At 38.4% G+C, this 27677-nt stretch overlaps 1 long non-coding RNA gene across 1 annotated transcript in view; it reads right to left on the reverse strand.

Annotated features, from left to right (window-relative positions):
• The window catches only part of LOC138108050 (uncharacterized), a 108348-nt gene that overhangs the window by 61632 nt on the left and 19039 nt on the right, over positions 1-27677 (reverse strand). The window contains exon 2 of the long non-coding RNA XR_011149845.1: positions 14772-14893. This is a non-coding gene — a long non-coding RNA (uncharacterized lncRNA). The remainder of the gene's footprint in view (positions 1-14771; positions 14894-27677) is intronic.

Here is a 27677-nt window from a genome sequence, read left to right on the forward strand (position 1 = left end):
AGTTCCAAGCAGGGAAATAGGGAATAGGTCTCCTTGGGTAGGTGGCATACATCAGTTACCTTATCCTTCAGCCATTCAGTTCATTTTTCCACAGTGCAATCCCAGTAAGGTATATTATTTCATGGGCTCATCTAGCTGATTGACAGGTTTTTGGAAGATGCTCCGCTGTGCAAGGCAGACATGCCGTTAACCACAATAGAGGCAACAAGCAAGGAAGAATGCTTGATTACACTTGATTGCTTCACCATATTTTGGAGTTTTTTACTAGAATTGAGAAGCAGAAAAAAGTCAGAATGCCTTCAAAGTAAATTTTCAGACGTAGAATACACAGAACATGCAAACAACAAACAAACAAAATCCACTTATTGAAAAGACAGGAGACTAAGGCAAGATGTTCAATTCAACACTACAGGTGAACAAAACCCAGAGTTACTGTCCCCAGTCTCTTTCCTGTATTTCCTCTTTACTTAATCTATGGTCAGAATGTTTCATTTGCAACCCTGAACTATGTTTGCTTAAATTACCTCTGTGGAATAATTTATGTAGTCATTATGCTCATACTATCTTCCCAGCTGGATTGCATTTCACATGAAGTGCTGTATATGGGTGTCCTATGATACAATTCATTCGAAAGAGCTTCAAAGAAGATGTAGTCTGGTTGAACATAGAAAGAAGAATAGAGTATGCCAAGACCTCTCTTAAGTACTTTAACAAAATTATGATAGTCATTTCCAGTCATCCCTGACTTCAAAGATTGGCTCATGATTATGCCTAACAGAAAAATTAACTTGCAAACATATGCACTTCACATATACTGGAAAATATAACCAAATACCCTGAAAGAGGCCAATAATTAACCAGTGAGATGAATGCTGAAAACAGTTCTCAAGAGTTTGGGAATTATCTTAAAATAAAATTTAGAACTCAAAATAATATACCAGCTCTGACAATGTGCCAGCTGCCCACAGATGATTTGGCCAACACAGGAGGACTTTGTGGTCCTGTGGCCACCCTCACATCAAAGCCAAAATCTCCTTGACCAAGAAAATCCTAAGTAGGGCAGACTAACCTGCAAGCTGAGTAAGCTAACAGAATTCTCATAGTACAGAACAAATCCCAAAATTAACAGAAATTTTTATGGTTGACATTAATTGGGAAGAAGTGGGTGATTAATTCATCAGACAAAAAAAATTAAATGAACTACAACAGTTTATTGACTGCTATCTACAGTATTTACTCTGCTTATTGCTCCCATGTATTTAGCAACCAGTCAAAAATAAAACTAAGGACTAAAATAGAGCTATATCCTACTTTGCTAGGTTTTCTCTTCTTGTTTAATACACCAATATATCCTTCTAATCCATTGCTTGGTCTAAATTTCCTTACAATTTAAAAAAATCACTGGCACTTGGGGTATGGAAATAATAATGGAATGTCCTAAGGCAAACAGGGATTAATTGTAATTGTCGATTTTTCTGAGCACACTTAACAAAGTAGCAGCCACGTGCTGCCTTATTCCATGAATCCAGGAGATTGTTTGAGCAGGCAGTGTTATATTACTCTGGGGTGGGAATGAAATCATGTGGGAGCAGCAAGCACAGCTCGTGGAGAAAAATTACCATTTTATATTTATTACTTTGACTGGTTTAAGTGCCACAGGAATAGACTCTCTAATGCATTTGAGTGCAATTCCCCCACAATTTGACTCTGTTGCTTTGTAAACTATTTTTAGGGAAAGTCTTGGAAGGCTTTTAAAGGCACAAGCCATCTGATTTTAAAAGGTTATTCTGGTGGTTTATCAAAAGGATATAAATAATATGATACATCTTTCCAGATTAGCTTGATTCTTCAAATTCAGGTAGGAGAACAGAACTTCAGGAGAAAAATTCCTGGTTTTAACTTGCACATCATTTTTGTTCCACAAGCTTGAACATGCTTCTTCAGCAGGCTTTGGCTTTCCATTGGTAACTCAGCCATCATTTTGGCTTTCCACTGGTTACTCTGCAGTGTGGATTCTTCATGCTTTTAAAATCAGGTCTTATTATAAGGAAGCTACAGGCTTGAACGTACATAGCTGCATAATAATACTGTTCAACAGTTAATAGAGAAAGAGCATAAGGTTATATTTTAGAGGAGGAAAGTTAAGGAAAAAGCAGACAGGCAAAAGGTAGTGTCTCTAAAAGGATATTTAATCAAAACTACAATTTTTTCATTAAACTGAACTTCAGGTTCCCTACTTCCTTACCTTGCGCCTTCACACAGCCATAGACATTAGATGTAGCTATTTGTTGGCATCCTATTCTCCATCATCTTGAAAACTTGAAATCTGAGTGTCCAGCATAAAAATGTACCTTTTGGCTGCTGGCAACACACTACAGATGAGTTTTTGTATTGACCTTCCAGCACAGTATAATTAATACCTTGAGGAAGTATATGCATTCTTCCTGTGTATGTAGTAATAGCTACACAATAAATAAAGCACATGATAAGGCTGAAAACTCTACTGATTTATGACATAATAATAGCTCAGAGGTGTTTCCTGTTTATTTTAATAGTCTTTTCTATCTTAGTTGTTGAATCTTGGGCTGCATACATTCCAAGGCAGAGTCAGAGCATGCTCTGAGTTGGAAACCTCTGAAGAACACCTCCCTTCCTAGCTGCCATTTCAGTGGACACCAGCAAGCACCTTCCAACCCACCCAGCCGGCTGCCAAAACAACTGCTATGCTGTACCTTATCAAATACTTATAGTACTTCTTGAAGGACATAACAGGGTCTCATAACAATTCAAAATCACTCCAGTGAGGAGCTTGCACACTCTCCCCTGGAACTGCCCAGGGCATCTTTTGTCTGCCCTATAATGCTGCAGGAAGCATAGGTGTGGGAGGAGCCAATACCTTTTTTTGGCCATTGTACTATTACACCAGCATCAGGAAAGAATGTGAGAAAGGCATTGACATCTAGGTGTCATCATCCTGGAAAATTCTAACCCACCACAGTGACTCTAATCCAGAGTGCAACATTAGTCCACACCACTTCATCACAAACTACCAGTTTCAAGCTCTGTTTCCTTTCTGAAAGCTGAATGCAACAAGCAGCCAACTCACTGTGTTCATCAGACAAGGAGAGCCATGCCAAATCGTCAAGGTCATTGAGCCTTGCAGCATCTGATGGGAACTGCATGAGCACAGCCAGATTGCAGAGTCCTTAAGACTGCAGTTGCCTTCAGTATAAAAAGACTTTTAGATGGCTGTTCCCTCTCCTACCTCTTGGACAAATCTGTGAATTGACACAGGGATTAGAAAAAGGTAAGCAATTTCTCCTCCACTCACACACAACAGTCACACACACTCTTGAATAACGGTGCTGGAACTGTTGTATGGCAGGTATTTGGAAGTGAATCACACTAAACAAATCAGTGTAGACCTAATGACTTGGGTGACTTACATTGCTTTAAGATAACTGTAGCTATAATACACCAAATAAGACAACAAAATCAGCAAACACATTATTTTATTATTGTTTTTGTCAAAGTTGTCCCTGTTTTGTGAGATAGGGGAACCTTTTTTTTTTTTCAAATTTTGCATATACAGATACATATAAACTGTCCTGGAATGGGATTAAACTCTGTGTTAAATGCTCTCCAAAGAACACTGCACAGATCACTCGACAATCTGCCTCAGTGTTTTATAGCTGGCCAAGTCCTCCTCTCACTGCTTTTCTTCACTGTCCCATTTTCTGTAATTGGATTACTCCTCAAGGAATGGAGAGGAGGCTTTCACTTCAGTTATCATGTCTGAAAAGTACAGTGTCTTCACCACTAGCATCTTCAAAGCTGCATGGATTTAGCAACAGTAGGAAAGAAAAGGATCTTCTAGATCTTGTCCTTCATTCCAGTGAGAGTTACAGTTATACAGAAACAATTCCACCACCTGCAACATCATTGATTTTCTTTAAGTGATATGATATATAGGGGAGAGGCCTAGCAAATAATTGAAAACTAATTCAAGAAAACACCGTTTCTCATGAACCAAACAAAAAGGTTCAAAAGTACCCATCAAAGCAGTAATGTCAACACACACTCTCTCTCCTCCCAGCTCCAGAAAGCTGTAAAAACATAAATCAGAAATAGCTCAGATGAGTCAGAAAAGAGATTTCTTTCTATTTTACTTTCTCTCCCAGCCCCAGACATATCCAAGTAAACACAAAGTGACATCCTGGAATCAACAACTTGCAAACAAGAAAAACAAAGGATAATTCAGAGATCAGTGCAAAGATCAACAGCAGACATTGCCTCTAGGAAACCTCTTTCCTTCCAAACTCCAGAAACTGCATGCAATGAACTACAGCCTCTTGCCATTTAGGGATGAAAACAGAAGTCAAAAGAAAAATCACAGCAATGACAGTAGAGGCAGATAAATGATGAGTCCTACCACAGCCCTGTCTGGGCTAGGAAGAGAGGAATGACACTCATGTCAAATACCTGCATTGGAAAAAGACACTTCAGATATTTCTAAAGCTTTTTTCTTCTCATAATTTCCCATTTAATATCTGTAACTATGGGAACATAAAAAAACCCCAAATATTTAGGGAAGCAGGGATGGAGAAGCAAGACATCTATGTCTTGCTTTCTTACAGAGAGGAAAAGACAGACTGGCAAGATCAAATCTAATCAAGAAAGAAATCACATGTAGCAGTTCAGTAATGGTCAAATACACATCTCTGATACAGTGTTGAACCCATAAACACAGAGTCCTAGGGTTTAAATAAGGTAGAAACATTGACACATTTGCTTCATCTACAAATAACAGCGAAGAATTAATTCTAAATATACAGCCTATAGACTTTTTCTCTTGCCACAGGAATGCATAGTCTCCATTCAGTGTCATTGGCTTTTATCTAAGGTTTGCTGCTGGTTACCTCATTAAGCACTGTCTTCTGAAATGTCTTGCATCCACCGTATTCTGTGGCAGAGCAGTTAAATTTGTCACACTTGCAAGAGATTCTTGGAAGTGTTAACTTTGCCATTTGGCCAAAATTCTTTTTAAAAATCTTTTCTTTATGCAAAGTGAAAGAAGGCAAGTCAGATACAATTCAGAACCCCCTTTTAAAGTGATTCTGAGAAAAAGTTTTTGGTATCAGATAAGAACGGGAAAGCCTGAGACACAAGATTAATTTACATATTTAGTTTCATTCAGCAAATACTTTTCACTAGTTGGTATTATGTGACCACATTTCAAGAAATGGCTTTTTCCCTCAGCTTCAAAGAAAGAGAAAAATAGAACAACGAACTTTTCTTTTGCTTTAAATCCACACCTACTTCAAACACAGCTTTCTTTACGAAAGGCTGAACTCACTTTCAGATTATAAAATTAAGCACTTAATACTTCCTCCCCGAAACACTACATAATTCTGAACACTTTTCTTTGGTGAAGCACATATATTTTTCAAAATTAAAAGACTTCTATGGGTTGAAGCAGAGAGACTGAGAAATTTCACACTTAAAAGAATATTTCCTGAGAAAGTGGAAAGAAAATTGCAAAGAAGGCTCAGCCTCATCTTTCAGCCTTAAATTATGGTGGTCTTCTCTGATTCCAGATGAAGCCAATAGTTTGACAGGTAACAGGCTTAACAAGGGAAAAAACAAAATCTAGCAAAACCACATCAATGCTCTAAATTTTTGATCAGTGCTTGACCAGCCTCAAGTTACTAAATAGTTTGTTTTGTCTGATGGAGACATAAATTAGACCTACAGTGAAAGTGCTAACCAAATGGATAACAGACTGGCAATAAGAGGATGCCAGGTCTGTTCTCATGAGGCTACAACACTACATTGCCAGTGACCACGTTTATCCCTGCAAGCAGTTCCAAAGCTTTGCTTGACTGCTTCATTTTCAGTCTAGTCCATGCTGAAATGAAGATTTTCTCAGTACACATGGCTTTCAGCACTTGTTTTCTATAGATTCAGCCTCTGACCACAGTCATCTCTCTTTGTTAACTGATAGCTCAAGCTTCAGGTGTTTAATAAAGAATTTGGGTAAGGTCACTTCTGTCTCCTTACCCTCCCCACCTGTTCAGCCTCTGATATGCAGCTTGATTGAAGAACAGAATGGCAGCCTCTAACCACAAGAAAAAAAGGCCAGTAGGCCCTGTTGTGCTTGATGCATGACCCACTTAACAAGTGCTCTGGTGAAACCTCAATCCATTTCTTTAGGCCTATTTCTTATTTCTTACAGCACAATCTGTCTTATGGCTCAGTCAGCCCCATGAGGCAAACCCTGGCAGTCCCATCTCCCAGCCCATGCAAGTACGAGGAGGAGGAGGAGACGAGCTGCAGACACCGTCACTCAGCCCAAGGAACATATGAAACATCCCACTGCTCAGTCTCAGGCACCAGAAACATCCTGTACTCTCACACTGACTCAGATTCGTCAGGTGCCTGCAGTCAGGCAGCAGCTCAGGAGCGCTGCTCCGGCAGAGCCAGCAGAGCCACAAGCTCAAGAGGCTGCAAGTGGATTCTGCTGCACAGGGAAGGACAGAGCAGCCTTCACTGGCTATCAGTGGGGACAGAGGGAGGCAGATGTGCCATTGCCCAAGAGTCCCTGAGTCAGCACTGATGAAGAAGCACCTCGAGTGCCTCACAGATCAATCAGCACAACAACCTGCTTTAATAAGTGCTGCCGAGCACACACAAGCTTGTTTCTACGGGAAAATATTTTAACTGCACACGCGGGTGAACATTTTGTAAAACTGCCAGTGGATGCAGCCAGCATCGCTAATGTGATCACAAAAACCTATGATGGTAAGAATGTTATTTTGAAAAAAGCTGTCATCCAAATCAATTAGGAAATTAAAATGTATGCCTCAGAATTCCAAAGGGATGCACAATTTTACATACAAAATTACCCATATAAAAAGCCCCCCTAAATGGATGAGACTGAATTTTCAAGAGGCTCTGATAAAACCAACAAAAAATAGCTACAGTAAAGGCTGGCCATTTTGTGGTGTTTGGGGTATATACTTATATCCCTTTGCAGACTGCTTCTGATATTTATTGGATTTTTCAGGTTATTAACAGATTTATCCTTCTAAAGAAAAACCACTACTTTATTGAATGGGCCTGAAATCAAAACTCAAACCAAGGGCTGTGAAGGCACTGCAGAAGGTGAACAAGCAGAGCTGTGGAAAGGGTCTATCTCCACCCCCTAGAAGGAGCCAGAGCTTGCAGCCCAACCCTTTTGACAGAAAGCAAAATTGGGGCAGCAGTCTGTTCCTGTGGTGTGAACTGTGTCCGGACACCTCTGTAGCTGGGGCTGAGAGGAGAAGCCAAGGCTGGTGGGTGGCTTGCAAAGAAGAACAGGAGAGGAAATCACATCCACCAGCCTTTCTGAGCTTCCTGTCTCATGGTGATCAGTCTCCCAGCTAAAACACTAGAACAAACACAGAGGCCCTGCTTCTGCACGTGACCAACTGGGCAGTCCCAGTGCATGGCCCACACAGGTGCCAATGGTCACCTCTTTACAGGATGGGCTAAAGCTGAAATCCTAAGGGGTCACAACATTAATCATTAATCATAGAATATGCTGAGCTGGAAGGGACTCATCAGGATCATCAGGTCTATATGTATCATCGAGATATGTGGATAAACAACTTGGATAACGTGATTATTCTGTTCATATAAATATGTATGATTTTCTCAGGGCAAATATTTTGCCTGCTAAATGACTTCACCAACAGAAAATCAGGGCCAGATAGTGATATGAAGACATTACTCACATGGCCGGTTTCTGATCCTCTTTGCTCAGCACCTGGCACTTTATTTGATGAACTGACATATTCAAATGAATTAGGGTTGTGGTTCACAGAGTAGGACTTCATGCACAGTATGAAAGAGGATGAAAGAATTTAGAAAAAAATGAACCACTATAAACAATGTAAGTTATTTTAACTCCTCCAGACTAAGTGAAAGGCTAAATAGTGCAGTGTTTGGTACCACACAGCAAAACTGATTCTTAATTGCTACATTTACTTCAAAGCTTATATGTAACAAATGGATAAACATTAAACTATTACTTCAAATACATTATAGAAAAGCAAGTTTCTTCTTTTCTTTTTACTGTTTAATTTTTCAATGTTCATTCACAACCTTTGAAAACCTTAGAAAAGAAAGAAAAGGACAGAAGATTTGGGGTTCAAATTGCTGTAGGAGCTTTGATGTGAGGATGTGAAGATGTGAGGATGTGAGTCTAGTACCATTCCCACTGCCTAATTTCATTATCTGCCCAAATGGGCAGAAGCTATATTATTTTAAGGTTTGTGGTCTAGTAAGAACAAGGATCAAATAAGTCTTTCAAAGGTGTGAATGGTCTCCTCTGAGGGGAGCTGAGTTACAATGAAGCAAATAAGGGATCTAGCCCTGTCCTCAAAAAACATTTTAATGGCAGCAGGATTAAGCCACAGAGTGAAGAATCAAGAATGCCTTCATTAGTTGAGTGCTAATTGCTCTGGCAGTACACATAATGCTGAACAAGGATGGGAGGAGCTGGGTTCATTACTGAGTGAAAACCAGCAGCTCAGTTTGCCTTGTGGGAGGGAAACAAATTGTGCCTGCAACCTCCAGGTGATGCTGTGCCTTCTGCACGAAACCTCTCCTGATCTGTCCTCAGAAGAGCATTCCAACTCACTCACCCTTTGGGATATTTGCACTGCTGAGCCCTGGATTAACATAAAGGGTTGGTAATAAAGTAGATAAAATTAGCTACTTTCCACAGAGGACTGAGGCACAAATAAAAATAAAAAAACAACGATATAAAGTCAGGAGGCTTGTTTTCCTTTTTGCATTTTCTGGTATTTTTAAGGAGAAATCAGGAAATAAAGTGGAATGAGGGAAGCAAAGACATTTTCCATCATGAATTCTTGAATGCTGTACACATGATCTCGTTGGTAATGGGTCAATGCCTCCTGCTGTGCCTTGGGCAAGATGGCTGTGATATATAAAATGCTTCTAGTGGCTGTTGACATTGCAGAAAGCTTTTATTTTTCTCTCTTCCTCTTTTTTTTTTTTTTTTTTTAACTGCATCTATGTCTCCATCTTAAGCCTATAAAAATTAAGAAATTCATAACAGTCAGTTTTGTTGACCTAGTAATTGCATATTGAACCATTTACCACACATACACAATCAAGAATTGTCACACTGCTAATAAAGACCTGAAAATTTAAGCACCAATAAGGACATTCATGACACGTTGTCATCACGTTGTCAGAGACAAGTGAAACCTTGGGGGCTTGTAGCCATCAGCTCACACCCAAACCACCTGAAATCAACAGAAAGGCTCCCTCCCAAACCAGAGAGAAAATAGTAATTGATATAATAATAGAGAGGTTCTATTTGTTTTCATTAGTTCATTCCTCAAACGTGAGCAGAAAAAAAAATCAGATATTTTTCTCTCATTATCATTTTAGATAGAATGCTGTTTCATATACCAAATTTCCTTGGAGAACTGCAAAATCCTAAGAGGACTCATCTGAGTATCCTAATGCTTCTAAACAGAAGGTGACAAGCAGTCATCAGATAGTATTCTTTTTGCTACATAGGGAGCATGCGGAGGCTGGTTTAGAAATGACACAGAGAAGAAAGCAGCAAAATTGTAAAATACACCTTCATTATAGCATATATATATATGAGATGATGACTACTAATGGCAAAAAAGCAAGTGAATTTTCCAGAGTGCTAGTGGCATTTCAGTTTTCTCTAGGTCATTGCAACACAGTCATTTCACATATACTAAGTGAATAGAGGGTGATTTTTCTGTTTCCTTTGCTTTCCCTATTTAAATAGTAACCCAGATAGGAATAGACGATATCAATGGAATACAGCACAGAAAAGAAGCCATAATATCTGCATATTTTATATTTCATCCTTTTCTGGACTCACTATGGTGCCCATCAGTAAAAAAAGAGATTAGATGAAAAAAACGCATCATTATTTATTTTTATTCTCTATTACTTATTGCTGTTTACTTAAAATTCTTAAAAGTAACACAGGATACCATTTAAAATTATCTATACCATGAGTTTTATTCCACTATTCTTTCCCCTTATATTATTATATATGGGTTACAATACACAGGCAGCAAAGAATTTGAGGCTAGATATTTCCCAGGCTATTGAGCTCCAAGGAAAACCCTTGATGTCAGAAATTTCAGCAAAAATATACTGCAGAGAACACACGCAGATTGCCTATTACTAAATATTTTTCCTCCTTTGTGGTACATTAATACTTTTTACTGCATGTTTTCTTCTCTGCATGTTTTTGGGTGTGATATTATTTCATACTATGAATGAGACATAAAGATATAATTCCCTTGCCTTGCCAAAGTGGCACAGTAAAAGTCAGTGGCTGTCAGAATATTTGCTGTAGGATACTGCTTTTCATGAAAAGTACCACCTCAAACAGTGACTAAGAAGAGTAGTCAGACTGATCAGATATTTCCCCACAGTGTTTTTTGTAAAATCTCCATTTTTACAATTTTTCTCTTTGTAATAAACAGCTTCTAATCAAAGAAGTATTAAATTTTCCACACATTAAAAAAAAAAAAAAAAACAAAACAACTTAGCAAGAAAGGCAGAAAAGCAGAAGAGCCCATAGATTTAATAGGAGCTACTTCAAGCAGATCCAAGCTCTCTGAAGAGTACTTAGTACTCCAGGGAAAGACCTTAAGGAACTATACTCACCCCATTTTCCCCAGAAAAGAGACAGAAAAATCAGTAAGTCATGTGAAGGCCAGCCTTTCTGGTCCAGACCCACCTCACTCAAGTGTTTGACCCCAAGACAAAAGAAACTGAATACAATTATTTGACCTGCACTTCAAAGCTTGAATTAGGTGATCTAGTGACAACTCTTAAGTCTTAAAATAGAATAGCCTCTTTATATTATTTTTTGTCCCCTTCTATGCTCCCTCCTTTTAAATCTGTTTCTCTCCCTCAGGCAACTTGCTGCATCTTTCCACAATTAGACAAAAGGAATAACCAGAAGCTCTGCAAATGCACAGTGTGTACCTACGTGTGTGTACCTACGTGTGTGTACCTACATCTCTCCGCCAACAAGAGCCAGAAAAAGGGATGTGCTAAGAGCATGGTTCAAGTATCCTGACAAAAACAAACATAGGATGAAATTCAGTATCTTTGGATAAGTGATAAATTAAAAAAAGAACCCATGTCACTATAGAAAATACAATTATACTTGTTGTCTCTCTTAGAGTTATCTGTTGTTCTGTCTTGAATTCTTTCCCTTTCAAAATATCAGGGGGCCAAATAAAATTCAAAAGGCTCCTAAGCCACTAAAAAAAACCTCAGTGCTCACTGGATGGTGTTTGCTTTCAGAGAAGCATTACTTATGTGCAATCCTTGACCACTCAGCAGTAAGGTGCAACAGATAATGACTGCATTCTAAAAGGTATGCCCTGCTCAAAAGCTGAATAAATAGGTAGTGAAATGACTGATTCAAAACAAAAGTAATCCAAAACATTGGTTCATTTCTGTCCCATGCCCTGCACAAAATCACAGCTCAAAAATAAGGATAGTACCTTGATAATCCATAACAGGAAATACCTCCCCCTTGGACATTGTGATTTTGTCTGCCTCAAGTTGTACTTTCTAATCCAGAACAAGGCAAAGTGGCGAAATAAGGGTAAAGGAGCAGCTGAAAATGCTAAACTTTCAGATCCAAGACAGAAAACCAAGGCCAAGTCTAGCTTCCACAAAGTCTAAAATGCAAAAAACTAAAAGAGCAACTATAATATTAATAATTAAAATTGAATTAAAAGTAGTGTGAGTTAAGGCTAAGGGAGTATTTTTATTTTATAAATTTTTTATTGTTTTTGATCAGTTAGAACCACAGAAGGCTTTGAATACAGAAATATGCATGTAAATGAAATAGTATGTGCTAAGATGTCCTAACTGAGGACACCTTTTTTTAATAAACCCTATAAATTGTATAATTAATGTAATAATATATTAAGGACACAAATAAGTAATGAGAATTATGTTTAAATAACTGCTGTGTAGGCCAGGGTCCAAGAGGATTAAAAACCCAACCTTGAATCCAGATTCTCGTTTTGTCAATGCCACAGCAATCACTGCAGGGTTATCTTGCTATGATGATCACAGCCATGCAACTTCAGCCTGGCTCTGAGTTGTTATGGTATCGGAAGACTCAGTTTGACTTGAATTGCCAAGAATTTCTGAGACTCTTAAGGGGAACCTTTATCCCAGAAGAAAAAGGGCAACAATCACCCTTAGATTAGGAAAGAACATCAGTTTTGCATTGCCTCCAAAGGTTCATGTCAAGTCACAAGCATAAGAATGAGGGAGGGACAGTGAAGAGCTGTATCTCACAAATCTCCCTCCTAAACTCCTTCTGAGATGCTCGGGTACTCTCTCCACTCCACAGCAAGATTTATCACAAGCTTCAGAAAGGCAGAGGAGAGACAGAGCTGGGGAGCTCAGAAGGGGCTGGTGCATCTGGAATGGGAAGGGGTGGCTTGGTTCTCCTGGAATAAGGTCTGATGATGAGAGCAAAGGAAGTTTCATACTCCCAAATCCTCTACGCCAGTTCAGAGTATAAAGGAATAATTGAATTATCAAGTGTGCAAAAGACCTCTAAGATCATCAAGTCCAACCAATGAGACTTTAGCCTCTGTTCTCACTCTTCCCTCTGCAGCCCTGGCATTAGGTGGGTAAGGGAACACCCTAAGGGCATCACTCCATTCCCGGGTGCCTTACCACCAACATGCCCTGTCACCACTGCCCATTACACTGCCTCCATAGTCACATCTTCTATGGCCCAAACACAACCAATATTTTAAAAAGCTCAGTATTTATCCAGCTCTTTAAAGATGAAAGGCAGCCTCTGATCATTACAATGAAATTTAATGTGTAGACTTCATAACAATAGATGGTGCTCGATGCACTTTTCAAAAGTACATTATTAGTTTTTTAGAACACTAGACAAAACTGGTTTTTTAAAGGTGTTGTTACCCCTGATGTAACTGTTATCCACCACATCCTCTCTGAGAATGCTATCTGAGAAGGCCCAGGGGCAGAGGATCCTTCACAAATATTCTGGGCTTTGTGCAATGGGAAGAAAGATTCTGTCTAGAGCTGTCACTACAGCAATTATGGATTAAAGATGAGGTCTGAAATCCAACTGCTGAAATACTTAAACAGTGTTGCTGGCAACCTTTATATGGTAATGAGAGTTTCATGCTCCGTAAACTAACAATACAAATATTTTAAGTATTCAGTAGTAGGAAAGTCAAAGTACCAATTAGACTGTGAGAAAAGGAAGGAAGCAGTAGTACTGAAAAGAATTATTGCCTGACAGTGAATCCTGCCCATGTAAAGCATAATTTCACAGACATCATGACTGTAGCTGCTTCTCTATGCAACTGGACACATCTTAGTGATCCTGAGAAAGTTATTCCCTGCTGACAAAAGCAGGGTCAGTCAGTGGGAAAACAATCCAAACTTCTTGGTTAGTTGACCATACTCTCCCTAAGTAATAAACTTTCTCTTTAAGAGCTCTCACACTTATCACACAATCCACATATAAGTGGATGCCCCTTGGAAACTTGTCATTATATGGGTGAGTTTGTGCTCTTTTTTATACTAACACTCTAATTTACATCACTCATGAAAAAAATACACATACATCTCACTTCCAGTGTCTAAAACAAAAATCACATTAAGACATGGTTCACTTCAACGTTATCTTTAATGCCACCAATAGTGCTTTTAAAATAAAAACATTGCTTACATGTAGGTTGATGGCTTCATCTCAGAGCTGAGGAGTTAGGCTACACCCCTTTTTAGTTTGATTCTCTTGTGATACCTCAAGGATTGTCATTACAGTAGTGATATGCCACAAATAAAGTGTATGCTGTGGATCTAAGATAACCACATGCCCTTGACCTTGTGCTTTTGAGAAGGAAGAGATAGGTGACAGACTTCAGGAGGCATATTCATGTTACCTGAAAACCTGTCCTTATTTAACATGTAAGATCTGTCTAAAAAAAACCACCAGGCATTTGATTTTCCTGGAACAAAAGGGTTACACAAGGGCTTAGGGGTAACCTCAGCCTTCCAAACAAAAACAAATGTGAAAGAAAAATGAAACTGAATGTGCAGATTTATTCTGAACAGCAATGGTAAGGAGCACAATTTTGACATGTACAAAGGCTGTGTTTATTATCTCCTGAAGAGAAGATGAGTGGAGAAGCTGACATTGGTTGCATAGTGACATTTCAGAATGGAAGAAGGCATATAGCCAATTAAGTCTAGCATTTGTACCCTGTAGTGTTTTTTCCCTCAAGTGCTTATCTAACACTCTTTAGAATATGTTCACAGCTGCAGCTTCTATTTCTGCCACTAGTAAACTTTTCTACTTTTGCTTTAAAGGAACATGCTCTAAACTTCCTTCCTGGTACATTCTTTCTGTGATTTGCAGGATCTAGGACCTCAAATGAAATACATTTTTTGCTACTTCCTATTTTCAGCTCTCTTCTAATTTTGTTTCCCCTTCCTATTTTAAAATGAATTTACTGTCAGTCCAATCAGTGCTTATTTATTCATTGCCCTTGGATTTCAATCTTGCCTTGACCAGGCATATTTTTTCTAGCGTTACACCAGATGAAAATGAAGACCAAGTACAATATTTGTCTCTCTTATATTACATTTGCTGTCTCTCTGTCACTGTATCTACAACAACTTACCAGTTCTAGTTCTTACTAATCTTCTGGATGAGATGTTTTCATAGAACTTCACTCTTAATTGATGCAGGTATGTGTTATTCCCTTGATCACTGTACCACCAAAGCATTCTCAGCATCGTTAGCCTAGAAACACATTGCAAGGGTGTGTGTTAGCTGAACTTTAGAGACTTAGAACCTGAAAGAATACAAGGGCCCAAACTATTTTCCCCTTGACAACAGTAAAATTACAAACCATGATTCGACTTGGAAAGATTCAAAGGCCCTACCTTGAAATTTTACTTTAAATCATATGCAGCTACTTCAGTGCTGAAGAATCAAGAGTAAAGCAAAGTGGGGGAAGAAACTTGTAATGAGCAAATCACACTAGCCTCTTTCAGGACTTATCTTTGGAGAACACAGGCTGATAATTAAGAATGTTGATGTAGCATAAGGATGATGTACCCAGCTATGGCTACTTAAAAAAAAAAGGTAGGGTTTTGTTGTTGTTGTGTGGGTTTTTTAACCCAGCTATAAAAGATAATGACAGAAAGCCCTAGGTATTCATCTTCTGACAGTAAGAAACATTTGTGTGAAGGACTAAGAAGATTAGAGTAGATAAATGCTTTTATAAGAGCAATGTGGAAGTGTGCAATAGACCTTACAATGTATGCTGATATTTTAAGATACTTTACGGAACATTTTAAGGATGTTCTTACAAATTGCAATGGCTCTTGTATATGAAACTGTGTCATCTGTAAGAGCCTATTTCAGGAGATTATCTGCAAATTTGCTCCTACTTGTCATTGACAGTAAATTGCTGCTATTAAACAGATTTCTATAAAAAAAACAGCCTGTGATTTAGTCCTGGTATAGGCTGTGATCTTTCATTTGGGAACAGTACAGACAACTGTATTGGGACTAATACAACAGATCCATATGCTTTTAGACTCTTTTGTGTAGAATACATTCTATCTACACCCTCAGGACACAAATACTGCTCTTGATATTATTTTTAAGAAGCATTCCCTAAATTTGTTCCAGAGCTAATGCACTTGTAAGGCAACACACAAAATACGGCGAATGAGCAGTTTCCTCCCTTCTGCACTGGCCATGTTGGTGCTTTCAGGGGTCTCATTTGCCCATGATTCTCTTCAGCATGTTCATTGTCTTTCTCAGTCCTTCTTTCTTGTTCCAGCAAAGTAACCTGAAGCAGGCCTTGTCCTTCCTGAATTTTCTCTACCCTGTCCTAAGCCATTCTCTGAGCAAAATTCCCAAGGTAACCAATCGTTTGCCACCTGTCTGAAAGCCAGGATGGAAAACGAGTGTTTCCTAAACTTTAGCAATAACTAAAGATACAACGGGTATCACAAAGGTAAAGTCATTCTCTGTTAATGACCCTTAATTGCTCATCACTGTTTGCTCCCTTGTATCAACACCTTTTGGAATTACAGTTCAAGCTGAAGACTAAAAATAACAGAGAATACACAATTAAATTGACAAAACAGAACACATGTTGATACCCTCAAACATCCCAGCAGGTCCTATATATTTCTTGTGAAAACAAGATCATGTTGGAATAAAATATTAGCACTTTCACTACAGGGAGTTCCTGTTTCTCTTTGTCTCTCTTGCCAGAGAAGCTAAAGACAGATTATTTCTTTGACCAATATGACTGATTAGACACACAGCAGGGCAAAGAACAAGAAGGTTTATGAGACCCACCTCTAGGCTAAACCATAATTACAAGTATGTCTTTAACTTCACCTATACCACACAGTTCCTAAACCTCACTAGTACAGTTCTGGAGTTTGTAATGGCTTCATGGCCACTTCTCCTCCCACTAGCTCAGTTGCTTTTTTACCATCCAGATATTTCCCCTGTGGAACACTTTAAAAACCCAAACACATACTTAACCTAACAACAGTACTGCTACCCTCCATCTCCATTTGTTTGTATTTTCTTTCTTAGAGGGCCATTTCTATAACTCAAGAGCCTTGTGAGCTCACGGGGTGGAACCATATTAGACTGTGGCTTTTCAATTTCAAACCTCTATCTAAAGTCCAGACACTCTTTGTATTTAAGTCAACAACAGAAGTTAACCTACTCTAAAAGAAAGCAAATATAGCAAAATACGTGTATTTCCTTTCATATAAAAAGCAGTGTTAGTAAAGGGGAACAGCTTTTGGTGAATCATTAGAAGAATACATAAGCTGTTGAATGTTCATTCTTCATTGTTCCTGAAGTACATGAATAAGTGGGGAAAGAAGATGATGGAGCAATTACGTCACAGGCATAGAGATGATCTTGTCTCAATTCTACTTTCCCTGATTTCCTGAAGAAAGTTTTAGATGCAGTTTGTCTGTTCTCATAAGTGTGTTTGCACAGCAAAACACTTCTTGTGAGGCCTACAAAAAAATCTGTGGAGAGAAAAGGGATTCATTAGCCTTGATGCCCCAGCAAGCTGTCGATTCCTGCTTCTCTTCTTCTGCCCACCTCTAGGAAGTTAGAACAGAAAAGGATTGCTGATAGGAAAAGATATGCCAGATAACAAAAGGAAATGGGAGTTCAAAACTGTAAAACTGAATAGTGAGTTGTGCCAAAGTAATAGGAAAATTACCTCTTTCTAAAAAACATCTTCAAAAATACTATGGTTTTTAATTTTAGTTGACACTCAGTTCCTTCCTTTAGGGCATTAGTCCACTACTAAGTGAAAAACAAAAGTTTCCTTTAGCCACAGAATGACAGGTCAAGTCAGAAGAGACCAACTTCATTTGGGTCATCTGGTCCAATTTCTCTGCTCAGGCAGGGTCTTCTAAAGCCAGTTGCCCAGGACCATATTCAGATACTATATATGCATGTATCTACATATATACTATATGATAGACAGAAAAAGATGGGTAATTTATATGTCATCTGTATATTGAGATAATCTACATAGCAATTTTATATGTATAAATACCAACTATACATTAAATATCTATACACAATATATAAATTTACATATAACAAGAATAAAAATTATATATGTGAATATAGAGAGATACCATATAGAGAAATACACAATAAAGCGTAGGAAACAGAAGGACACAAGAATCTCAGAGGGCTACATGGACTCACCCTGTAGATACTGAAGAAAGACTCTGGCCTCTTTGTTAAAAACCCTAAAATGTATTTTCAGCCCTAGCAATGAGCCACAGGCTCTGTTTAACCAAATAACTCTACATCTAGAATTTATCATGTAGCACCTATACATGCAAAACCACTCAGCCATAGCGAAGGGTTTATTTTTTCTCTCACATACAAGAAAAGTTGTATAAGCTGTGCACACACAGGTGATATTGTAATACTGATGTTTTTGTAAGCACAAAGATATCCCCAAATCCAGAAGTGGAACATCACTCCAGCATTTTGTTAACATAACAGCTTGTGCTTCATGGTTAATTAACTTTAGTGTTAATCCATAGAAAGATACTCACAACTTGTAAGTATATGTGAGAGCAAGTATCAGTTTCAAGGATGACAAAACATAACTGATTACACAAGTTTGTGCAGGTAGTAGGTTTTTTGTTTTGACACTAAGAGCTTAAGATGCTTTTCTTACAGTGATAGTTCCTTTGGGGATTTGCCTCAAACTGACCTCCTCAAAGCTGTTTCTCTTCAGCTCAGTTCAAGGCTATCACTCCCTGTGCCTTCACTCCTTCTGCAAAGGGAATTAGTTATGTATTTATTTATATAACCTTCCTTCTTTGCCATGAATACAACCCCTTCTTAAGGACTTGAACACTGCTCAACTGCTCTCCTTTGTAGCTTCAGATTGTTGACTCTCCACCACATCCCAAAGCGTATCATTCCTCTTGCTCAGACTCCTTCTTTTCTCCCTCCCGCTCTGATTTTCTTGCATTAAGTTGAAGTTTCTTATCACATTTTTACAAGCAGTTCAATTGAAAAACAAAAATTACAGCAGACCTTTTCTTAAAAAATTGAAGGAATAAATAAGACAGGGATGAAATATCAATTTCTCCTCTTCCTGATTTTCTTTTCATTTGGCTTCTCATCTGGTTTAAAAACTTGTCCTCTTTCATTGGAAGTCTGGCTCTGCTGTTAAGCACTGCTTTGGCCATCCTTTCACACTAGACTTCAAAATATATCCATGATCCATTCTTACACCTAATCTTACTGACCCTGCAACCACCATGCAAACAGATCAAGGAGCTGAGGAGATAGAGCTACTGTGAAAATACAAAGATTTTATAAGATATTCCCAAGAGGGAGAAGTAAGGTGGCAAACTCAGCAAAGTGACATCTTTTGAACCCCTTATATACAGAAAAATATTATTCCTCTTTCTTGGAAACTTTCATTGGCCCTTTCCAAATACTAATTGAAAAATGAGGGAAGAACTCTGCTAATAGATCACTGAGAATTTCTTCCATAAACTTCTCAAGAGAATAAGATCATGTAGACCTCTGTAAACCTGACCGACAACTATGCCAGTTGAAAATAAAATTTCTTTGCCCTGGACAAACTAGGACTGCTAAAACTTGAGATATCTCTGCCTCTCTTCCCTAAGTATCAGCAAGGGACATTTGACAATCAAACTAAGTATTAATAGCATAGTGTGAATTGATACAAATCTTACTATAAACACAACTAGTACCTAGATGTAACAATGTTAATATTGGCATCAGTTGTGATATTCTTGTTGTCAGTTTGTTGGGATAAGGCCAGTAAATATAGCCACCTAGCTTTTCACCAGGAGCTGTTTTGCAAACTGGATCAGAGAGCAAGCATTAAAGTGCTAAAATTAGTTTGTGCTGCAGTAGTAGCAAATTAAAATGGCACACTGTTAGACCAAGCAGTGTACAGTTCTGCCAATTGATTTATGAGGTCAGGAGGAAAAGAATTTATCACCTGACATTATCTCAGCCCAGCCATTATCTAATGGCTGCTCTGTCATCAATGCACAAAAAAATTATAGGAGTTGAGAAAGGTCTTTTCAAAAGACAAGGGCTGTTTACAAAGGAGTGTTTCTCTCTAAGACACCTTAATAAAATAATAGCCTTGGTGGCCTAAATCTTGCAGCATAGTGAGAAATCTATATGGTGGTGGCTTTTGGCTCTGGGCAAGTATTTTTAAATTCATGGTCAAATGACGAGAGGACTGTCACGTCACCTCCAACTGTGAAAAACATATTAGGCTCTGGACTGTCTGGCACTTTCTGCTGCCCCTTTGTGTCTACCGGTAGCACAAATCTAATGGCAAACTAAGATCCTTTGCTGAAGTTCAAAACGACATGTTCACTATTAACTCAAAGTTTCTTTTCAAAACTAAGCACTGACAAAGGACAGAGAACTACTTTGGCTCCGGTATAAGAAGTCACAGGAAGAAAGAAAAGGGGAAAAATAGTTCTTGATTTATGGTGAGGCATAATCTTGAACTAAAAAAAAAAAAGTGATCAGATTATGAGCAGTACTTTAATGTAAGAACCAGTGCCAGGTTTCACTTCAGAGGTGATTGCACTTCTGTGACAGATGAATATATCCCTCTCTACAGTATGCTGAATGCATTCACATGCTTTCTGGATTAGAAGAGAGGTTGTAAACAAAAGGGTTTATTATAATGGCATTCATCTGAAGAGAAACAGGAATAAGTATGTATTCAGGAGGCCACAAGAATGTTTATCAGCATTACCAGCTTCTACTGTCATTGTAATCCTTGATATAAGAATGATTTGGGTGTCTTCCACTATCTGCAGGCACTCAAAACCACAAGAGTTCTAATTCATGGTCTTACAATCGACAATTCACGCCCTACTTACTGCTCAGAGTCCACAAAATTCATTGCTGGAAAAGCATCAGGTGATTCAGATTTTAAAAGGGAGGATGAGGAATTCTAACAACGTTGTTAAAACATAATGAAAATGTTGAGTATTATTAAATCTTAGAAAAAAAAGTTTCGATATCATCTCATTTAAAATTATGCTTAATTAAAAGAATATGACCAAAGTTGTAAAATCTAATATCCAAAGTCAGCAAAAATAGTTTTATTTCTAAACTCTAAGTATATTTTTAGGGCCCACTAAATTCTGCTTAGGAGCACATAAATTGCTCTGGCCAGTATGGCAAAACTTAATTCTATTTTATGTGTTTTGCTGAGTGGTATGCTGCTTTACTACATAGAGGACCTGAACTTTGCTACTGGCCACTCTATTCTTAATTAAAACACAGTCTTCCTCTCTCGACACACTCAGACTTCAGAAAAGATCAGCTTTGGCATTAGCTCATTTCTAATTACAAGTCATACACTCTTAATGGAGTACAGCCAAGTGCAGGACCCCTCAGCTGTCTGTCACTATGCAATCATTCATCTAAAATTAACACTGGGAATGGACTTTTAATTAAAATATATTTTAAAAATGTTGATACCTACATATGGAAATAATTTTTTTTTTAAATATCTTCATTTTAAACATCAGCAAAGCAAGTTAGAGGCATCACCTGAAACCACATTTTAGAGACTCTGAATCATAAAAGATAAGATTGTAAAAAGTAACAATTTGTTAGGAATATGATTGGGGAAAGACAAATTTCAATCCACTTACTGGGGCCTTAGCTCAAGTTCGATTTTACCACTACTTTTAAACAATTCGTAATAATGTAAAACTCCCTAATTTCTCACACATAGTCACTGTACTTGAGAAATGCATTACAGTTGGTATTTTGTATCTAGAATTATTTTCCTACCATATGTACTACAAAAAAGGACTGAGTTTCATAGCTTTTTTTTGGCAGTTAAGGAAAATGAAAACATCTGTATATGTATCTATTATTTTCCATTTAATTTCTTTTTAATTTCAAAATTGTTTGCTGTTCAGCAATCCAACTTTATGACAGATTTTGCAACCAAACTCAAGCAAATTTTATAACCATAGAAGTCCAGTAATGTTAGCAGAGCTTTGTCTTGCACGAGCAGAGACATCAAGCTTATCCTGCATCCTACAAAACTATTGCTTCTACTGCAGAACAAGATGAGATTACATACACTTCACAACAACAATTCCATCGTTTTCTCTTCCAGTACACAATAAGAAAGTCAAAAAATGTCTTTAGTTCTCAAAGAAGAATGCAATAATGCACTATAGTAATGAAATTGTCCTAGGACAGCATGTTGGGTCACACCTGACATCTGCAGAGTCTCACCATTTCCAGTTGGGCTGCTTGGCCTTTTATATAACTTTGTATTAAGAAACCCCCTTTAAAAAGCTCTTCCTCTGGAGTCTTTACACCTGAGGGTGTTGAATTCCATGAAGCAACATAGTGCAACACAGGGCCTGGGAAAACACTCCAGATCCTACTACATGTAGATCAGTTCTGGGGGGTTGGGAACTAGACCAATGTGGCTGTGCTTGATCACAGGTTTACACAGTGATCAGGGCTGGAAGTTTGGGAAAGTCCACCAAGTGCCCCCGTAACCACTTCTTTTTCTCATCAAGCATATTTCCACCTTTCTACTTACAATCTGTTACACTGGAGGGATAGGATGAGCATCTACTCTGTTACTATCTGTACTGACTTGTTCAAGGGCAACCCAAAGATCCTGTCCCAAGAGAGTGAAGTCATTCCACTTGAAGTTGCCCACAACACTGGAATTTGGAGACTTTCTACTGCAAAAAAATGTAAAATATCAAGAGTAGCATTTCATGTTGCACCTAAAGAGTCCCAGTGCATTTCACATACCAAAGCTCTTGGCTTTACATTTGTAACTCAGACAAAACAACACACCACAGACCCCTGTTGGAGTATCAGTTGAATACTGACACAGGTGAAGGTAGAAAGACCAGCTAATAAATGAACCACTGACAAGGGCTGGAATAAATATGTGCTGTTTGTATATAAACACAAGTAAAGTGCATAGGCACATTAATGGGTGTTCATGCATCTCTCAGGCACACGTACACATGTAATTGAGACATCATTACTACATACACAAGGGGCATGAGTTTACTGAACTCCCACATGCCTTCTGATATAGAAAGCCAGTGTTTTGGAGTAATTAGTGGCTAATTTGTGTTTACATGGGTGTGCTTGGAAAGTTACTGTGGGTCCCTGATGTGCTCTAACTCACTCGGTTTCAGTAAGGGTAAGGGCCACCGAACCTGTGCTACTGTTATTTCTGTAACAAGAAAGAGGTTTCAAAGAGCAAGTTAATCTTCAAGCCTAGCTTTTCATCTCAGTAGTGAACATTTTGTCTAGCCTCTGTCATTTTGTATCCCATACCTTTTGTTATTTCTAGGCTTTTTTAAGAAGCCCCAGCAGGAGAAGAGGTTACAGTGCCATAAAAATACTACTGTTTTTGAATAATTTATCTCTAATTTCTGCAATTTAGAACATCTCTCTGTGCTGCGGATCCCATTTTCCCCTCCCCCATTTACAAAAGATATTTTATTACTCCACTCTATTCTAAGGAAAATCTTTCAGCAGCCAGCTTCCAACAGTGCTAAAACCCCAGCAGAACACAAGAGTATGCAACAGGGCAACCCCCTACACTTTGAGAAAAGAATACAAATGATGAATCTCTATGTAGCTAGACCAAGCATTTTCAGGAGTACATTTCCAGGAAAAGGTACAATCAACATTTTATTACCTAGATTACTGAGACCAGGCAGATGTAATTTTTCAATGTACTGGCTCAGGGCCAGAGGGCAGCCATAGCACAGCCCCTTGAGAACCCTCCTATGAGCCCCATGAAGGCAGTTAGAGCTCTTACACATCCCTCTCTCTCTCTCTCTATATATATATATATATTTATATATTAAAATTTGTCTTGTGTTTGTTTCTCAAATTCATTCAGCTGTGGGCTGACCAGGGACATGTAATATGTTATTGCAGGATGGCCTCGTAGTAGGATGTTGGAGCATCACTGAAGCTTTCTTCCATTGCCAAGCTTTTCTTCTGCTTCCATGCACTTTATCATCCAGCAGCATCCTCCCTTCTTCAACACTGCACAAGTGATAAAATGAACAATGTTCTTCAGGGCTGAGGCTTATGTGCTATCACTAATTAGCTTACAAGGCTTCCCACCCCAGGGGAAGCAGGAGGTAGACCTGGGAGTTAGTGACTTGGAGATTAAATTCATATTATGTATGTGGATGTAATGCATTTAATATTTCCCAATACATACACAGGAAAGTACCAAAGAGATTCACACCACTACTGATGATTACTTTATCTGGGCTAAGACTCCAAAAAGGAACAATAGGAGTATTTTAAATAGAAATTGCCCTCCTAGAAAGTTGGATAACCAATCACTGATAGCAGTTCAAAAGTTCAGTGTGCTTCTAAGTTTTGCAAAGCAGCTTTTTACTGATGATGGACAGAGAGAAAGAGGCAGGAAGGAGAAGAGATCAAAACCCAAAATGGCATGGATCAAAGCAGCACCGCTGAGCATGCATCATGGGACAGGAGTGCTAAAAAGGGTTAGCTGGGGATTTCATTACTCAGGAAGATAAGCCAGTAAGTGACAGAGTAAGTATCAAACCCTTCCTTTTGGTACCTAATTCCCACACAAAAGGATCCAAACATTGGGATACTCCTAAATGCTGAGGTTGTTTCTGCATTCATCACTTGTCACTTCCAACATTCTCAGCTTCCCACTGAAGAGCCAAGGCCAAGATTATAACAGTCTGCAGATCTATACTAACAAAGACCTTTGCACAAACCCTGTTAAAAGCACGTGCCTTAACAAATATCTATTAGATCTACCCTCCATCATTCCCACCATGCTGGGAATATAAACTGCTTATTCCCCACATGAAAGATTTTGTGTATATTTCCACAGGAAGCTTATTTGATATTACTTGACAGCCATCCTTTTAGATTGCTTTACTCCTGACACCAAACCCCAAGAACACCTTAGGAAAATTCTTTGTCATGACTCTTGGCACAGCAGTATCTCTGCCAGGATACCAAAGATGATCTTCCTCCTTCTCCTGCCTGCCCTATTGGTAACAGTAGAATCAGAGCTCTTGTCAGGCAGGTCCTATATTCCATCGAAGTAAACTCTGACTTGTCAACACTCTTCTTCCTCCAATGCTAATTAATAGAAATTTTAATCATCCAAGAAACACAATTATTAAACTATTTGTTTTATCTAACTGCAAAACTTCCAAAAGCCCACGTTTGCAAAACACTGATACTCCATTGAATATAAAGCCATGTAAAAAGATAATACTGCATTATTTTTTGTTATATCTCTGGAACTTTCTCCCTTCTAATGGCAATATGCCATGAATAAAACACAATTGCCAAACTTAGAACAGTTAAAAAGCACAATTTGCTGCAGAGATGTGATATTCCCTTTTTTTGTTGTATTGGTTTTGATTAAATGATGCCCAAGGTTAAAAACATATGGGGTATAAATAATGGGGAGAATTGGTGAGCAGACTCTGTTGACCCAAAGCAAGAATACTGCACAGAGCCTGAGAGTGCTGACAAAACTCAGTAGCACCACTGGCCGAGTAAAATGTCGCCCTGTAAGAATAAGGACACTACAGGCTAAGCATAGATGAAATAATCCATACAGTGTTTAATTAGCCTGGGCTGGTGGGTACTCCTGCTGATAAGCTGTCACAGTTGGAAGATCCCAGAAAAGAGTGAACAGGTATGGAAGCAACTGCATTACATAGGAAATGGATTTCAATTTTTTCTGGCTGAAATTTGCCTGTTTGAAATTTCTCACCATGAAATAGAAGTTAATTAAGTCCATAATGCTCCTGACTGTGGTATATCATGTTAATTTTTTTTCAGACAAACTGTAGGATGCTCAGATGTATTAAAAACCATTCAGAGAAGTACTTGTGTGAGTAGGTCATATGAGGTCTTTAAACCTGCTTTACATATAGCTCCAGAAGTTCTTCTCATCACATAATTTTAGTGGTGAATTTCAGTTATGCATGTGAGGAGAAACAAAAAGTGAAAAAATAGTCTTAAGTCCTTCCACTGTTTGCAGTAAGTCTGCAAAAACATCTCTCAGTACCAAAATGAACTTTCCCAAGAGAAGGTTTTCTAGCTTTAGCTGAAATAACACAGAAGGCCTTCAGTTGTTCCTATGGAATACAAAGGGCTAGACTCTGCTAATCCATAATGTTTCATTTTTCTAACTCTTTCACTGGATCCAATTTGAATGTCTAGAAATTGAAAACTTTAAGTTATCCCAGTCTCAGTTACAGCTTACAAGATGCCCTGGGGAAGTCAGGTCTTTAGAGGAAGTCCTGCTGCATTGTCTATCACTGGCAAAAAATTGTAAGGAAAAGGGTTGCAGGGAAAACCATGAAAATGTTACAAAATATAGTTATGTGGCAGAAATATGATTATATATAATTTCATTCAGACTCCTGTTCCTTAGCTGTTCTGCTACATTTCTCAGTGACAGTGGCCCCTTAGTATTTCTGCAGGATCCATGTTTTGGTCAATGTGGGGACAGGTTGAACAGTCATTCATTCATTACTGTGGTGTATGTTCACAGTATATAGTCTGTCTCTTTGTTCCTAAAACAGAGGGGTTAATTTTCCCTTGCCTTTTCTGTGGCACTCCCCATGGCAGGGCCTGAAAAGGAGGTAGCATTCACAGCCTGAAAGTGAAGCAGAAGCATTCCTTTCATTCTGAAGATGGGCAACAATGGCACAAATTTATTAATAACAAAAGTTAACTGACTTTAGACTTCAAAATTGAGCACTGTCTTTTTTCTTGTGTTCCCAATACTGCACATCATCACTTATGTTCATAGCACAACTCCAAGAAATTCAGCTGAAGGTGCTCCCATCTTAGACACTGTTAATGGCAGGAAGGAAACAATGGTAGAAAATTCTTTCCCAGCTGTGACAAGAATGAACTGAAATCCCTCACCTAACATCATACAGGATTTCTATGGCAGAAGGAGGAAGAAAGTCCATTTCTACAGCCTGATACTCAAGGCTAGAACCCAAAAACTATCATTTCTCTCCTTGCAACTGCCTAACTCACTATGCACACTTAAAAGAATATAGACATCAAGGCAAAGCACTTCTGGGGAATAATGTCCTTTGTTACATTTTCCTCACTTTTCTTTTAGATAGGCCCATTCTAAACACAAGTCCAAAATCCTAAGAAAAGGGTGTATTTGAGCACACAAGCAGGTCACTATATTAAGCATGTGTCCATTGGAGCAGACCAAAGTTGTACTAACAAATTAATTCTGACATTTTCTAGTTTTCAGACATTTCAAGTTTTTTTTGCAATTTCACTGTCTTTTCACATGGATATATTTGTTTATTTGCTTGGAGTTGTGCATGTGTGAGGTTGCCATGGTTTTTAAGAAGGCGAACCACGCAAGAGAATTTATCCCAAGGCATCAGACTGTTTGTCAGTAGGGTTGTAACCCTTCACATCAGTCACAGGAACCTCTGCTGTTTCAGATGAAAGACTGATAGTAGGAATAACCTTTCATTGTTAACACAAACCAGGCTTAGAGGTCAACAAGATTAGCACTATTTTTGTGACTGCTATGAATATTGTAGTGGAAAGTCTACATATTTCATGAAAAACAGTCTTGATCAATATGTTTTTCCCCAAATCTAGGCAAGGTTCAATTTGGAGCAATTTCATACTTCAATTTCATAGGCATTCTTTTACTAAAAGACACCTTCAGGTGTTCTCAAGGAGATGTGGCCCTTCCCAAAAGGGTGCAGGCACTTGTCTTCACAACCTTCTGTTTTCCCACATAAATAGACATGCTGCTAGACCATGCCTCCCCTCCATGTCTATCTCCTTCTCTGATAGCAGAAAAATGGAGATAGATAGATAGATAGATAGATAGATAGATAGATAGATAGATAGATAGATAGATAGATAGATAGATGGATGGATGGATGGATGGAAAGAAGTTACCACAAGA

Source organism: Aphelocoma coerulescens, chromosome 3, assembly GCF_041296385.1.
Source record: "Aphelocoma coerulescens isolate FSJ_1873_10779 chromosome 3, UR_Acoe_1.0, whole genome shotgun sequence".
NCBI classification, from domain to species: Eukaryota; Metazoa; Chordata; class Aves; order Passeriformes; family Corvidae; genus Aphelocoma; species Aphelocoma coerulescens.